The sequence below is a fragment of the Pan troglodytes genome, chromosome 3 (assembly GCF_028858775.2).
Source record: "Pan troglodytes isolate AG18354 chromosome 3, NHGRI_mPanTro3-v2.0_pri, whole genome shotgun sequence".
NCBI classification, from domain to species: Eukaryota; Metazoa; Chordata; class Mammalia; order Primates; family Hominidae; genus Pan; species Pan troglodytes.
This window is the reverse complement of record NC_072401.2, coordinates 101,750,682-101,766,493: the sequence shown is the minus strand read 5'-3', so window position 1 is coordinate 101,766,493 and position 15,812 is coordinate 101,750,682. Positions and strand designations below refer to the sequence as shown.

General features: G+C 39.6%; 1 long non-coding RNA gene across 1 annotated transcript in view; it reads right to left on the bottom strand.

Annotated features, from left to right (window-relative positions):
* The window catches only part of LOC134809901 (uncharacterized), a 357,341-nt gene that overhangs the window by 243,727 nt on the left and 97,802 nt on the right, over window positions 1-15,812 (bottom strand). The gene's annotated exons all lie outside the window — the stretch shown is intronic.

Here is a 15,812-nt window from a genome sequence, read left to right as displayed (position 1 = left end):
TAACTAAGGTCAAAAATGTACAAGACATCCCAGTTTTCTCATTTCTCATTTTCCCTGTCTAATCCATCAGTAAAAGTTGTAGGCTCAACCTCAAAAATATTCCTCCCTTACTCCCTCCTCCACATAGCCACAGCCACCATCACCTCTGACCAGGGCTATGTATGCTATGGCCTCCTGATCACTCTCCTACCCTCATGTCTGCACCAGCTACAGATCATTCTTATCAACAGAGTGACATTTATAAAATATAAATCAGATCACTTCACTACCCTGAATAAAACTCTTCCTACTGAACTTAGAATAAATTCCAACTCTTACCCATTACCTGTTAAAACATACATAGTCTTGCTCCTTCCTCTTTCCCAAGCTCCAAGGGCAAGCAACAAGGTCTTCTCCATTCTCTTGCCATAACATGTTTGACAGGTGGCACTTTCTCATTCTATGGGTGTCAGTTCAAATGTCACCTCCTTCCAGGCCATTCATAGCCACCCTCTTCCCTTGACCTAGTCAGACTTGAAGGGTAGAGTAGCCTAGCTATTCCCTTTATGGCCTTTACTTTGTCTGATTGACAATATTTATTTTTTGGTATACAGCCTAGCATCCACTTCTAGGATGCAAGCTCCATGAAGACAGAACCTTGTCTGCTTTGTGCATTGCTCTATCTCCCACCACATGGCAATACCTGGCACAGAGCAGGCCCTCAATGAATATATGATGGCATTGAATGATTATTTGTTTGGAATACTGGCTGTGTCACTTACTTAACTGGGTTACCTTTGTAACATTACTTAATTTCCATTTGCCTCAGTTTTCTCATCTATAAAATTAGGACAAAGCAGAATCGATCTCATTAGGTTGTTGTGAAGATTAAAATAACATATGTTGGCTGGGCATAGTGGCTCATGCCCATAATCCCAACATTTTGGGAGGCCAACGTGGGAGGAACTTTTGAGGACAGGAATTCAAGACCAGCCTGAGGAACAAAGCAAGACCCTCTCTCTACAAAAAATACAAAATATTAGCTGGGCATGGTGTCAAGTGCCTATAGTCCCAGCCACTTGGGAGGTTGAGGTGGGAGGATCCCTTGAGCGCAGGAATTTTAGGCTGCAGTGAGCTATGATTGTACCACCACACTCCAGCCTGGGCAACAGAGGGAGAACCTGTTTCCAATAAATAAATACAGAAAATAAAATAAAATATGTAAAGCACTCAAAAGAGCACTAATTAAGTATTATTATTGTTATTGAAAAACTAAATGAGCCACCTCATGTGAGCTTTATTATCAAGTAATCACTATCAAGAAACAAATGAATTTTTAAAAGGGCCCTCTGAAGATGACACTTTAACCAACAGAGAAATTCCAAAAAAGAAAAAAGGGCATATCTGATTTTATGGTAAATGGTGGGTGAGTTTTGTGGGTCCCATCAAATTCTTCTCCAGGACTTGCTCCTCTTTCTAAGCATAAGGCTGAAGCTAACTCTATAAGGAAGAGCACACAGTACAGTATTTGCCTGCAACTGTGGTCATTTAACCACTCAGTCTCCTTTCATCTATGAAATAGTAAGATGATATATACCGTATTATAATTACAGTATATTAAAAAAATAGCTATATAAGAATATCTAAGTCAGAGAGTTAGATGAGATGTATACAACTTACATAAAAATACATTGCCTATATGAAGACTAGCAGGAAGTTGAGGTTGGCAGTGTTGTCTCTTTATTCCCACTCAATTACTTGGGTCCCTTCTAGGCTAGGTGCTAGGAAAGTATCACATGCTGACTGTGGATGCTTGCAACACTGAGAATAAAACAGAACCCTGATCTCAAGGAGTCCAGAGCATGGAGGGAAGGCGGCCCTGTAATCCAAGTGAACACTGCCATGATGGCCACCAGGGGACAAGCAAGAGTTCCCGAGGTTGCTCGACCCGGATCATTACTAACTCCATCTGCAGTGGGTGGGGGGTTTGTTGGGGAGGGCTTCCCGATCTCAGCTGCTGTGACCCAGAGACTGGTCTTGTGGTCAGGAACATATCCAGGAGAGCAGGAGAGCTCTGAAACTGATCTAGAGTTTTGGCTCTGTTTGAGGTACACCTAAGCTGGCCCCGAGACATTCAAACCTCAATGAAACTCAAACCGAATGTGCTATTCTCCAACTTGTAAGCTGACCCTAGGGCCGCCTGTACTTCTCGGAAGTTCTCTAAATTAAAGATCTAGAGCCAGGATAAACCACTAGGTTTTCTTGGAATGCCCATTACTGCTGCAATCACCTCTTATCTGCCTGCCTGCTTCAAAGTATAAAGAAATTTTATACTTTTTGAGGCCCAGTGTAAACCTCCTCTCCTTCAAATTGCTTTCCAGTCCCCTGTCCATATTAATCTCCCCCAACCAACCACAACCTGCCCCTGATGTATTCTTTTAAAGTCACAAAATCCATCATATTTTTATTGCATAATTAGTTATCTTGGCATATGTTTCTTACATTTGATAACACAGACCACTAATAGAAAAAAATAGGAATGTGTTCTTTTTTGGAGGAAGAGGGGAATTTTCTGCTTTGTTTTCAGTGTTTTGCATAGACACTTGAGCCACAGTCACAGACTCATACCCTGAAACAAAGGCCCTAAAAAATGAAATGAATACAGTATTTGAAATGGAACAGGTCTGGTGCTTAGGACAAAGGGAAAAAGGGGGCAGAACACAAGAACATCTTTATATTGTAATTTAAGTAATGTAGGGAAGGATTTCCAACCAATTCTGGCACTATAATCTGCCTAAAGTTCTTTCCACTGGGCGCTAACCTGACTGGAGACTCATTTGGTTTAATCATGACTCTTTTTGAAAAAGTAAGTATCACCTAGTGAGGTATCAGTCACTCATAGAAGGTGTAAGATTATGTTTAAAGACAAGCAGATGCTAAGGAAAACATATGTTAAATAGTGAATCAATAAACATTTGCCTTTTATTAGCTGAATAACCTTAGAAACAATCTCCCCCAACTCTTAGACCCTCAGAATATTTGCTCCAAAACAGGGATAACGAAGCTTTTTTTCAGAGAACTGGGGTAAGGATATGGATAAGGTTTATGTGAAAGTGCATGAAGCAGTAGGAACTCATGTGGTAAGTTCCTACTGTTCACATTGTGGGAACTCCCTGCAACATGAATAGCTAGTTTATCATTCATTAATTCATTACCTAATACCTATTTATCCCATACCTACTATATGCCAAGTGCTATGGCTACAGTAGTAAACAAGAAAGAATAGTCCCTATTTTCATGATGGGAAAGATGCATATTTAGCAAATTGTAGCAAAATTAAATAATTGCTGCTGTGACATGTGAAGAAAGAACAATAGAGCACCAAAAGAGTGAATAACAGGGAGAGCCTTCCCTAATCTTTTGCGTGGTTGGTTAGAAAGGACTTCAGGAATGGGAATCCATACACGAGGCAAGAAGAAATTGTGGAACATGATGCTTCCTGGGTAATGCTTGTCCAGCCAAAGAACTGCTTAAGATAATAGAGTTTAAGGGCAGTAGGGAGGGCAGAGGTAGCGACTGGGATGGGCATGAGAACAGATAAGGAAAGTCTCTAAATTACGAGTGAAAGATGAGATATGGCTGCTAGGCATTGTCCCAGCACAGTCCTAAGACTAAAACAAGCAGCTATTAAGGTGCCATCATATCTGAAATGTTAATAAATAAGATTTTTTTCCTTACAAGCTCCTCAGTTGTCCCTCCTCTGCTTCCTACCTCCCTCACTTTCATCCCAATCCCTGGGAAGCCTATACTCCTAGGCATAGGAGAAGAATATAACCGAGCAGAAAGCAAAGCACAGCAAAAATTTTCCTAGATAATGTTTCCGAAGACAAAGTCTTTAGGTGCAGAAAGCACTCCTGACATAAGCAAGTGTTTGAGACCAAGGGATGTAAGAAATGTTGAGCTTCTCAAATCAAGGAGATTGGGGAAGGTAGAGTTCCCCGCAATGCCTTTGTCTCAACTCAAATGTACAAAATATCCCCCTGGCTTGGGGAAGGGAAAGAGAAAAGACAGTTGGCAACAAAACAATGAGAGTGAGTCTAGAGGGGGCAATTGTTCTGCCCCTAAAATGTGGTCAAGCCCAAGAAAGGTATGAAATCTCCAAAAAATAAAGAACCACTCCTTCCTTATAGAACCTCAAGGTGTTGGCAAAACCCTTGGGGATGTACTGGCTGAATGGCTGGTTGAGACACACACGGTGAGTCTCACATGCCCTGTGAAATGATCTGATAGTTCTTGTACTCACAGACTCTTCATGCAAGTAGTCAACAGAGCCAGAGCCAATAGGGCTAGACATAGGCACAAGGTGCATCAGGACAGCAAGTCGTAGAGGCAAATGACCAAGTCCCAACAGGATAATAGAGACCTTGAAACTTCCTGTTTCAGAGAATTGGGTGGAGGCTACTTAGGAATCATTAGGACATTGAAGACAATGAATTGACTGAGATGAAATAACACTTCTTTCACAAAATGGAGGTTTAGAGATAAAAAATAGTTGTTATATAAAAACTAAAAGTTATATGTTTGCGTGCCTTAGTTTGTGAACTGAAATTCACACCTACTACACCTAGATGTTCTTAGATGCCAGTTTTGCTTTTCCAGGAGCTGTTCCCAGACTCCTTTATTTCAAGTTAAATTTCTGCACTTGGGTTAAGTCCCAGGATTACTGCAAAGATGCTTTCTAAAGGGAAAACAAATCATTACAGATTTTGCTATTATTATTGTGAACCTATGTGTCCTGCTGTGAAGTGGCCTCCATTTAATAGGCTGCAAAAAAAAAGATGAAAAGCACAGCAATTATTATCCTCCTCAGATGCAGGAACTGAGCTCAGGCCCCAGCAACTGGAAATATGTATATATCCTGGTGTTGGCAAAGCTTTTAGCCGTTCTGCCTGGAGTCTTTCTTTGAAGTATGTCCAAATGGGACTTTGAATACCAGACACTAGCCACTCCTTGCTCTCTACTACAGGATTAAGAAACATGGTTTTGTTTGATGGCATGTCATCTAAGGTGGTTTTTACCTTTTAAATAAAAAAGATTACTCAAGCTTCAAAGCTAGTTGTTCCTTGGCAAAGGGTAACACAAATTCTTGGGGGAAGAGAAAAAGGATAAACATTCTGAGTCTTTCTGGTTCCCTCTGGAGTTCCTTGTTAGGTCACTTTCACCAATTAGCTCCCAAAGATCCTTGCTGACAGCAATTTATAGATGAAAATCCAAACCAAATGAGCCCCAGCTGTGGGACAAAGGCTTCCATGGTAAAGCAGGGAACAGATTAGAAGCTGGCTTAAACACACACACACATACACACACACACACACACACACACACACAAAACTAACTATGGGAATTCAGCTAAGGAAACTCAAGGAGGTCTGGACTCCAGGGAATAAATTCTGAGTCACTCCAGCCATTTCCCATCTCTCTCTGTCCTTTTTTTCCTTTTTTTTCTTTTTTTTCAAATCTGCATGGCCTGATCCTCAGGCCCTGACTCAATCTTTCTGCATGCTACATTGAGTCACTTGGCCTTGAAATCTGAGCATGGTTAAAAGTTGAAAATCATTCTAGGGTCTGTTTCTACTAACCTCCTGGTATACCATTATTTTGTCCTTATAAAAAGGAGATAAAAATGTCACAGGCAGAACTTGGAAGAAAAATTCAAGTAAATAGAACAATAAACTTCATAAATAGAAAGTGCTTTCAGAGTGTGTCCCAGGCAAGGTTATGCATGGTTTGAAAAGAACTGAATTTTAATAGACAAAATGTTGCACTCTAAATGCTTTTTACAATGGTAGCCCCATTGTGACCAGCTTTTCAGTTAGCTTAGGAGAATTGTGTTTTTCATGTGATTTTGCCAAAACTTAATATTCATAGAAATGATACTGTGCTCAGGATACCTGAGATCAGACCTGAGGAATTTCTCTAAATAGCAAAGGGACCAAAAGGTCATTGCAGTACCTGCAGAACATTAGAGAAGGTAGGATTAGAAAAATGACACCAACAAAATGCTTGTATCTTTGCTGTATAAGTTTGCTAGGACTGCTATAACAAAATGCCACAGAATGAATGACTTAAACAACAGAAATTTACTTTCCCACAAATATGGAGGCTAAAAATCCAAGATCGAGGTCTTGGCAAGTTTGATTTCTCCTAAGGCTTCTCTCCTTTGTTTGCAGATGGCCACCTTCTCACTGTGTTTGTCCCGTGGTCATTCCTGTGTGTGCACACATCCCTGGTGTCTCTAAGTGAGTCTAAATGTCCTCTTCTTATAAGAACACCAGCCATATTAGATTAAGATCATTTTAAATTACTGTCTTCAAATACAGTCACATCCTGAAGTAACAGGATGTTAGGAGGTGGCACAACTCAGCCCACAACAGTGTCTTATACCAACATTTAATGCTGCTGAGTATTATAGCCACAATCTACATAGTTGGGGTCTTAAAAGAAAGTAGGTCACACAGGTAACAATACTCAGATAATGAATAATCATAATTTGTAATCATGTTATTAAATCAATATATTTTCCCTGTATATTGCAGAATATGCTCTTGCCACCCACCCCTCACCCCCCAAAATCCCTATGGTATGGTAAGCTCTGTGGCTCTCAACCAGCAAGCTCTGTCTCCATTTGGTCCAAGAACTGGAAGTAAGGAATGCCTGATACAAATGGCAAGGGTGCAGTGAAAGGAGGGTGGGAAGCACTTGGAATCCCTGCGGCCCCTCTTTCTCCCCCACAGGTCTCTTCCTAATTCTCTCCACTCCCAAAAAGTGGAGATTTCTAAAGTTGACTTCTAGAAATAGATGGTGCTATAATTCTTACACATTCCATCCAACTCAATAGATCAAGAATGTATTAAGCAAATATTTTGGACCAGATACTATGTCAAGCACTGAAGGTGACAAAGAACCTGGTTTGAATGAGGCTTTGACCTCAAAGAACTCTTTTTCTTGTAGAAGGGAATGATTCCAATAAAGATAACCAACTATAATGTAAGGCAGAACAGAATGAATGTAGGAAGAGTTAGAAACAAATACTATGTGTAGTAGTACTTCAATGAAAAACAAGAAATAAATACTGCTTGGAATATATAAGAGGAAGAGATCATCTCCAGTTGGGGCTGTTAGAGAAAGCTCCACAGAAAAGCTGGAAGATGGGCTTTGATAAAGGTATATGACTGATAGAGAAGTTGGGAAATAGAGAAAAAAAGAACATTTCCTGAGACAGGAAAAACACATTGTATGTAGTACAATCAGGAAAATATAGATGTGAGCCATATTTTACCTTGTTTGAATATCAGTTAGTGTTAATTTAGTAGACAATGAGGAGCTATTGAGGTTTTTAGGAAAGGTGTCAGGCTGTCTTCGTTTTGCTTTATAGAAATTAATCTAACAGCAATATATGTAATGGGTTGGAAGGGGAGTCTGGAGAAAGGGGTACTGGATTAGAAGTGATTGAAGTAGCCAAGAAGAATTAATATAAGGCCAAATTCTTGGCTACAGTGAAAATGGGGAAAAGGAAGTTGACTTGAGAGAATCTTTCAGACATTTGGCGTTAAACACAAATTGGGCTAGGAAGGCAAAGTCAAGAAAAAGTACTTCCTATATGACAAAATGAACAGAGAATTTTGTAGAAGAGATGACAAAAAGTGTGGCACATAGTCTTTCAAAGATGGCTGTGTTCAGTCATTCTTGCATTGCTATAAAGAAATACCTGAGACTGAGTAATTTATAAAGAAGAGATTTTGATTGGCTTACTGTTCTGCAGGCTGTACAGGAAACATGACCCCGGCATTTGCTCAAGTAGCTTTCACTCATGGCAAAAGGTGAAGTAGGAGCAGGCATGTTACATGGCAAAAACAAGAGCAAGGGAGGTGGGAGGTGCCACACAGTTTTAAAGGATCAGGGAGAACTTACTTCCACGAGGACAGCAGCAAGCCATGAGGCATCTGTCGCCATGACCTAAACATCTCCCACCAGGTCCCATTCCAACACTGGGAATTACAATTCAACATGAGATTTGGTGGGGACATACATTCAAACTATCTCAATGGCCCCAGACAGTCTCTCTTCTCCTGGCACCAGCATGTTACTACTCACCCCGAGTTGTGGCATATTTCCCCTCCCCTTGAATGTGGGCTGGCCTCGAGACCTACTTTGGCATGTAGATTGTGCCTGATGTGACATTCTAAACTTCTTAGCACAGTTCTTAAGAGAAGAGATCTCCTCTTGGAACCCAGCTGCCGCAAGGGAAGGAAGTGTTGACTAGGCTACTGAATGATTAGAATCCAAATGAGAGAAACTCTGAAGGAGGAGATCATCTTAGAGGTTTTTCCCAGCTGAGTGAAGACCCTAGATAGGATCAGCAGAAGAACTGCCTTGCTGATCCTCACTCAACCCAGAGAATTATGAAAAATAATAAACCATTGTTGTTTTAAGCCAGTAAGTTTTGAAGTAGCTTGGCACACAGCCATAGATAATGAAACATAGGGTTAAGCCCATAGGGAATCTGTATTCATCTGCTTGGGCTGTCATAACAAAATACCACAGACTTGCGGCCTAAACAACAGATGTGTATTTTCCCATAGTTCTGAAGGCTGAAAGTCCAAGATCAAGGTGCCAGCATAGTCGAATTCTGATGGGGCTCTCTTCCTAGTTTGAAGATGACACATTTTCTTTCTGTCCTCACATGACCTTTCCTCTGTGAGCACCAGAGAGAGAGAGAGAGTTCTCTGGTGTCTCTTCTTACAAGGACATTAAACCTATCAGATCCAGACCCTACCTTTATGACATGGTTTAACTCAGTTACTTCCTCAGAGGTTTCATCTCCAAACACAGCCACACTGGGGGTTAAAGCTTCAACCTATTAACTTGGGGGGACACAAACATTAAGCTCATAATATAAAACTTCAAAGTCAAAGAGATTTTTTTTTTTCTAGAGGCAAGAGTGAAAGGTAGAGAGGTGGATTAAACTCAAAACTGTCAAGGCTTAGAATTACTACACAACCCAGCACAGTGCCTACTACATTGGATGAGCTCAAGAAATCTCATTGAACAAACAGAAAAATGAATTACTTGATAACTTTTAGGTGGAGCCTCAAAGTATAAAGGTTGTTTCAAGGACAGTTTTATGGGTAATACCATGTCTCAGGGAAGAATCAACTGATTCTCTGAAATAAGCTAGCTGAGAATTCTTAAAGAGGATCACCTACAGGCCAGGCACATTGGCTCACGCCTGTAATCCCACACTTTGGGAGGCCTAGGCAGGTGGATCATGAGGTCAGGAGATCGAGACCATCCTGGCCAACATGGTGAAACCCCGTCTCTACTAAAAATACAAAAATTAGCCGGGCATAGTGGCATGTGCCTGTAGTCCCAGCTACTCAGGAGGCTGAGGCAGGAGAATTGCTTGAACCCAGGAGGCGGAGGTTGCAGTGAGCTGAGATTGTGCCACTGCACTCCAGGGTGGGCGACAGAGCAAGAACCTGTCTCAAAAAAAAAAAAAGAGGATCACCTACAATTATATATGAGTGGTATATGGAAATACGTCTACAAGATGTTAACATGGAATACCTGGAGGAGGAGTGGATGGTCAGTGTGAATGGAGAAAGAGGAATGGAGAGGAAAAAGAGCCAAACCAAATAGGAAAAGAAAGGTGACACTAAAAGCTACATAATAAGATTTTATATATGCATTTATGGAAAATAATATGTAATTGCTTTCGTATTTTTAAATGACAAGGACCACCCATCCAGAAGGAGTATATGAATGATTTCTTCCAAATATAAGTCACAAAATAAACAGAGATAAGTTGTCACTGTGATAGAAAAGATCAAATCTTCAAATTGCAGATAGTAAGCCCAATCTTAAGACAGAATTAATAAAAGATGGTTTGTGAGCTCATACAAAGGGCTCATGGGCTTGTCTAATAGAATCCTGCCAAACTGGCTTCATTTTCTCTTTATCCCATAGACATAGTATACTTTGATTTCAGCAAAGCATTTGAAATATTATTCAGTAACAATTTTGTGGGCAAGATTAAGAAATAGCTGGTTTAAATAGATCCTGCTATTGTGGGAAGGAAGATTTGTAGTAGTTTGGCACAGGAGTTGTTGGACAGGGCCCTGTCCAGGAAGTTATTTTGTGAATATCTTAAAGATTTTTTTTAAATTCTCAGATTTCCAGACAATAAAAAGTTGTGAAGTCTTACTAAAATGCTGGACCGAGATCTTAACAGGTTGGAAGAATGGATCTTCACTGAAAAGCTATAATTTAATAGGAAAAAATATATAAGTCATACATAGGTTAAAATACTAGTATTGAGCAGATTTTGTTTAAGTATGGTTTGTGTGAAAAAATAAACAAAAGTTACTTGTAGTTTGGCTGACAGAAGGCTCAATGTAAGTCATGTGTCATTTAACCCTAGGAAGTTAATAATCTCTTTCACTACTTTCCTGGACATGTAGGTTCAGACATAAGGAGAATAATAGGCCACTGGTTTGACTGCATCTGGAATATCATGTTTCATTTTGAACAAAGGGGAAAATCAGGTAGTGGAGATGAAGGAAGCCACATCATATGTAGAATAGTGAAGAAACTAGAATTTCTATGCTATATGGTAAATTGCAGCTGTTCATTCACCACCACTACTTAATACAAAGTTCTGATATTTTAAGCTTGTTAATGGTCCCCATCTTGAATTATTTGTTGCCTTTCCCCTTCTGGACCTCCCGATCTTCCCAGCTTCTGACCTTATGATACTTTTCTCCCTGGTAAAGGACATTATTTACTCATTGATTCAATTCACACATATTTATGGATCACCAGCATTCTAGACAAATTTTCTAGGCATTTGAGAATCAGTGAACAAAACAAACAAAAATCTCTGGTATCATGAGGCTCACATTTTAGAAGAAAGTGACAGACAATAAACAGACATTATAAATGTATATATTTCATGGTATGTTAAAGGTTGATAAATGCTGTAGAAGAAAGGAATGAACAGAATACCACAAAGGGGTTCAAGGGCACTAGGAATAAGGTGGAAGCATTTGCAATTTTAAGCGGTTTTGTCAGGGCAGGCCTCTTTGAGAAGGTGATATTTGAATTAAGTCTTGAAGGAGGTGAAGGAATTACTCACATGGCTACATGGGAGCAAAGCATTTCAGTGCAAAAGCCCTAAGCACTGTGTGACTAGAAGGGAGTAAGAAGAAAGGTTATCAGGAAATCAGCTCAGAGAGATAATGGTGTCAGGTAAGAACTTCAGCTTTTACTCTAATTAAGGTGGGAATCCATTGGTGGGTTTTGCTCCTCTAATCCATTAGAGAAGCAACGTGATCTGACTTACATTTCTAAAAAAAGCCAATCTAGCTTTGTTGTGAAGGACAGATTCTAGAGGAGCAAGATGGGAGCCAAGATAACAGTTACAAGGCAATGGCATTGATCCAGGTGAGCAGCAATGCCACTCACATCAGCACAGTAGCAGTGTAGGAGGTAGAAAGGTAAAGCAAATGAGACTTCCTGAATGTTTAGATGTGAGACTGAGTTTTTTCAGCCTGAGCAGCTTGAAGGATGAAGCTGCCATCAAATGAAATGGGTGAGTGTGCAAATAGAACAGCTTTGAGGAAGAAGATCAAAAGTTCAGTCTGGGATATATGAAGTTGGAGTTGTCTATTAGACCTTCACATGGAAATGTCAAGGAGAGAGTTTATTACATGAGATCTAGACTACAGATATAAATGTGGAAGTCTTTGAATGTAGGTGCCATTTTAAGCCATGAGACTGAATTATAGCATCAAAAAAGTGAGTGTAGGCAGGAAAGTGAAGAAGATCAAAGTTGAACTCTGGGGCTGTGACAATAGGAAGTCAGGGATAATAGAAAGATGGAATAAAGCAGAAAAGGAGAGTCTAACATGTAAAAAAAAAAAAACAAAACACACTAAGATACTGCAGTGCCATAGAGGCCAAATGAAGAAAGCATTTCATCGAGAAGGGTGTGCTGAACTGTGTCAACTGCTGCTGATAGGTCATGTCAGATGACCACAGAGAATTTACCGTTGGCTTTAGCACTATGAAAGTCATTAGTGTGTTTGATGAGAGCAGTCTAGTGGAATGGTCAGAGACAGAGTCAAATTAGAGTGGATTCAAAAAGGAATAGAAAAAAAGGAATTTTAAAATGTTGCTACAAATGCACAATCACTAGAAGAAGTGGGGTCAAGAAAATATTTTTTTTAAGATGGGAATGATAACAGAATATATGATTGTGGCTAAGAATCAGTAGAGAGTAAAACTTGATAATGTAGGAAAGACAAGAAAAAAATTGCTAGAGTGATGTTTTTGGTAGATAAGAGTTGATGTGATCTAGCGAAAAAGTGGAGAGATTGGTCATAATGAGGACACAGAAGTTCATCCATGGAAGCAAGTGGGAAGGCAAGTGATGACACTAGAGATGCTGTCATTGGTTAGATGGGTTGGTGAGAGTCTGAGACAGTTCTTTTCTGGTTGCTTTGATTTTTCTTAGATGTGGCACTTGACTCTGATTCATTCTTAAACTGAGACATTAATTATTTCAACTGTAATGCTGTCAGTATCACAGGAAAATGGCTTCCTTATCCCGCTAGCCCGATGACCTAAAACCTCCCTGCAGAGCCTTTGGCACAGACGTTTGTACATCCTAGAAAAGAGAAGATACATAACGTTTGTACATCCTAGAAAAGAGAAGATACCTAAGGAATACCATTAGATATACTTGGTATTTGACTCATTGGTATTTTATGTAGTTTTAACAAGTAGAGTGAATTTAAAAAACAAACAAACAAACAAACAACAACAAAATCCAAGCTGTGAAGTTAGAACCCATAGTCCCTTCATTTTCCTTATCCTCATCTTCCTACCCTCACTTTCTCTAGCTTCATTCTAAGCATAAGAGTGGTCCACCACTCCACCATCACTCATAGGATGACTTGCTGTATCATTTTTACTGTGCCGCCAGTGTAGAGAAGCAATGATGATCGCTAGGAAGAAAAAGAGATTAGAGACTCCACCCTCCTCACAGGACCTACTCTGAGGGGGCTCCTTGGCTGTCTTAACTGAGTCTTGTGAATAATGTAGCTTCTTCAGAAGGCTTTTGTAATATCAATTATGATAGAAGAATTTGAATCTAAAAAACTGCCTGAAACTAAATCATCTGATTAGCCCTAGTCATTAATTAAAATGCCACAATATTAATAATGGGTCATGGCCTTATCTCTGCTCAACGCACATCAAAATGGAATTTAGTTTTCATTGTTCACACATACATAGTGGAGTGGCAAAAGAGCTGATCACTAATGTGGTTTAATTAAAAGGAGGCCTACAGTCTTCTCAAGAATATCTCCTCCACTTTCCTGAACATGGTACTGTCAATGACAGTTATTTGGGTTAAGTTTTTATGTCTCCAAATAGCCTCCATTAACAGAAAAGGCACAACCAAGAAAAAAGCCCATTAAGATGGCCACTCTCAGTAATATATTCCAGTGATTAGCTCATCAAATTAGCAGTCTGCCACCAATGTCAATGAATTGCCATGTGACTATGTGACAATGAGTACAAAACTTTCAAAGAGGTGGAAAGGAAAGGTCAGGAACCTAAAGCAAAATGTAGGATGCCGCTATAGGGAAGGAGCCTGAGGCACATGAGGATGCTGGGCTCCTAACAAAGGAGGTGAGGTAGAATGTTATCTAGCACCTGGACACATGAGTCTCCACAATTAAACTCCAACATTCCAATTCACTGTGCAATCAGAAGATGCTTTACTGATGATGATAAGGCAGTTTAGACAGAGGAAATGAAAGATGAGAGAATCAGCCTTCTCTGGTGTAAACAGCCAGATCTCCAAATAATCAGCCTTATTTAATCATTTGATAAATGCCTAGAAGAAGACTGTGTCCTAAACTCTTAAGTTTGAGAAAAGCCATAAGATCTTAAGGTAAATGCAAACTGACAGATTGATTAGGCAGGGAAATTGAAGAAAATTAATATTCCAGATGAAATCATTCAGGTTAGTACTGCTTTTAGAAGAGGGGCAAGTTATATTCACACAGATGAGTGACATTTTACACTAGCATGTTTAATGCTGTCTCTCCCTGGGTAATCTCATGTATACCTGTGACTTCTCTCAAGCATTGCCTCTGTTATTCCTGCAGCCAATAGCCGGTTGATGGTGATCTGCTAAGTGAACATTTCTCTAACAAAATGTCCCAGGAGCCTAACATACTAAAGTGTGAAGACAGAGGAAGAAAAATGGGTGGTGTTTTGACTTATTCTTAGGGAATACAGCATTTCACCAATCTTTTTCACCCATGGAACAGCCCTTGGCAAAACTTCAAAAGTCATGGGCATGTTGTCTGTGAAGCTGGAAAAGTAGGGGAGGAAATGGACAGGAAGCTCAGCCCTTCAGTTATGATCGTAAACATCTTCTGGGTAGATGTCCCTGAGGTATGGAAGTGAGAAAGAAAGATTAATAGGTCATGATCTAATCAAGAACATATTTTTATTTAAAAGCATAACTAATAAAGAATGTAGTAAACTCATTTCAAATGAATAGGCACAGCAAAGACATAAAAATACAGTTCAAAACTACAAACTTTTAAGCATAAGTTAAAGTTTTTTTAACCTCCAAATAATTGCTACTCTTATTCTGGTTTTCATTTTGTATTGAGGAAAACTTTGAACTTACACTCTTATAATGAGTGTTCATAAATTCCTGACCTTATAATTGTGCACTACTTTTTTCTTAGCCAAGGTTTAACTGCTTTAGAGTAATATCAAAGGCATTTAAGCACTTATTTGCAGTTAACCAAGGAGTAGGCATTAATTTGCCTCCTTACACTCATGATTACCTCTGCTTCTTACTAGTCAGCCATGGCATCTCCACTGGAAATGCCTGACATTCCTATTATCAGGTTCATTCTTTGCCCAAACTCTGACTTCCTTTTCTTTGTCCTTCTCTTTCCATTCCTATCACTCTCCCTAGATAATATTGTCCAAATTGTACTCATGTGCAGATGATGCCCAAATATGTAAATCAAGCCAAAATTCCCATTTTCCAGGCCCTCACAGCCAACCGTCTTTGAATATCTCTCTCTAGATGGCCCATCTGTATTTCAAGCTGAATGGCTCTAGAAGGAATGTAACATATCCATTCCAAAATATGTTGTTGTGTGACACCATCTTTCAAGATAATAACTTTCAAAATCTTAATGTCATCCTTGAGTCAACTTATCATTGTCCACATCAAGTAAATTTTCATGGCCAATAATTTTTTCTTTCCCAATCGCTCTTACATAAGCTCCCAATTTTTCACTTATATGGGCCCTGCCCATGTGCAGACTCTCATTTCTCTCACTGGGACTCCATTATCATAGTTTAACTGGTTTCCCTGTTCCCCTGCCTTCTGTATCTGTCCCTTTCCCTCTGCTCTCAGCAGTAATTTCCTTTCTCACTCCTGCTAAACTTTCCACACATGAAATTAAAATCTAACCTGGTATACACTGACTCCAATCTTTCCTCCTACTACAATTCTACCTCATCCTCATCTGTTGAAATAACAACCACACCAGTTAGTCAGCATGGACTAAGTTATGCTGTAATAATCATTTCAAAATCTCAGTGGATTTCAGCAAATATTTGTTTCTTAGTTATGATACCAGTTCTCTATTCCATGTTGTCTTCATTTTAGGTCCCAGAGGAAAGAGCCCCTGCCTGGAACCTGATGGTCCTGTGACAGAGAAAAAAAAAAT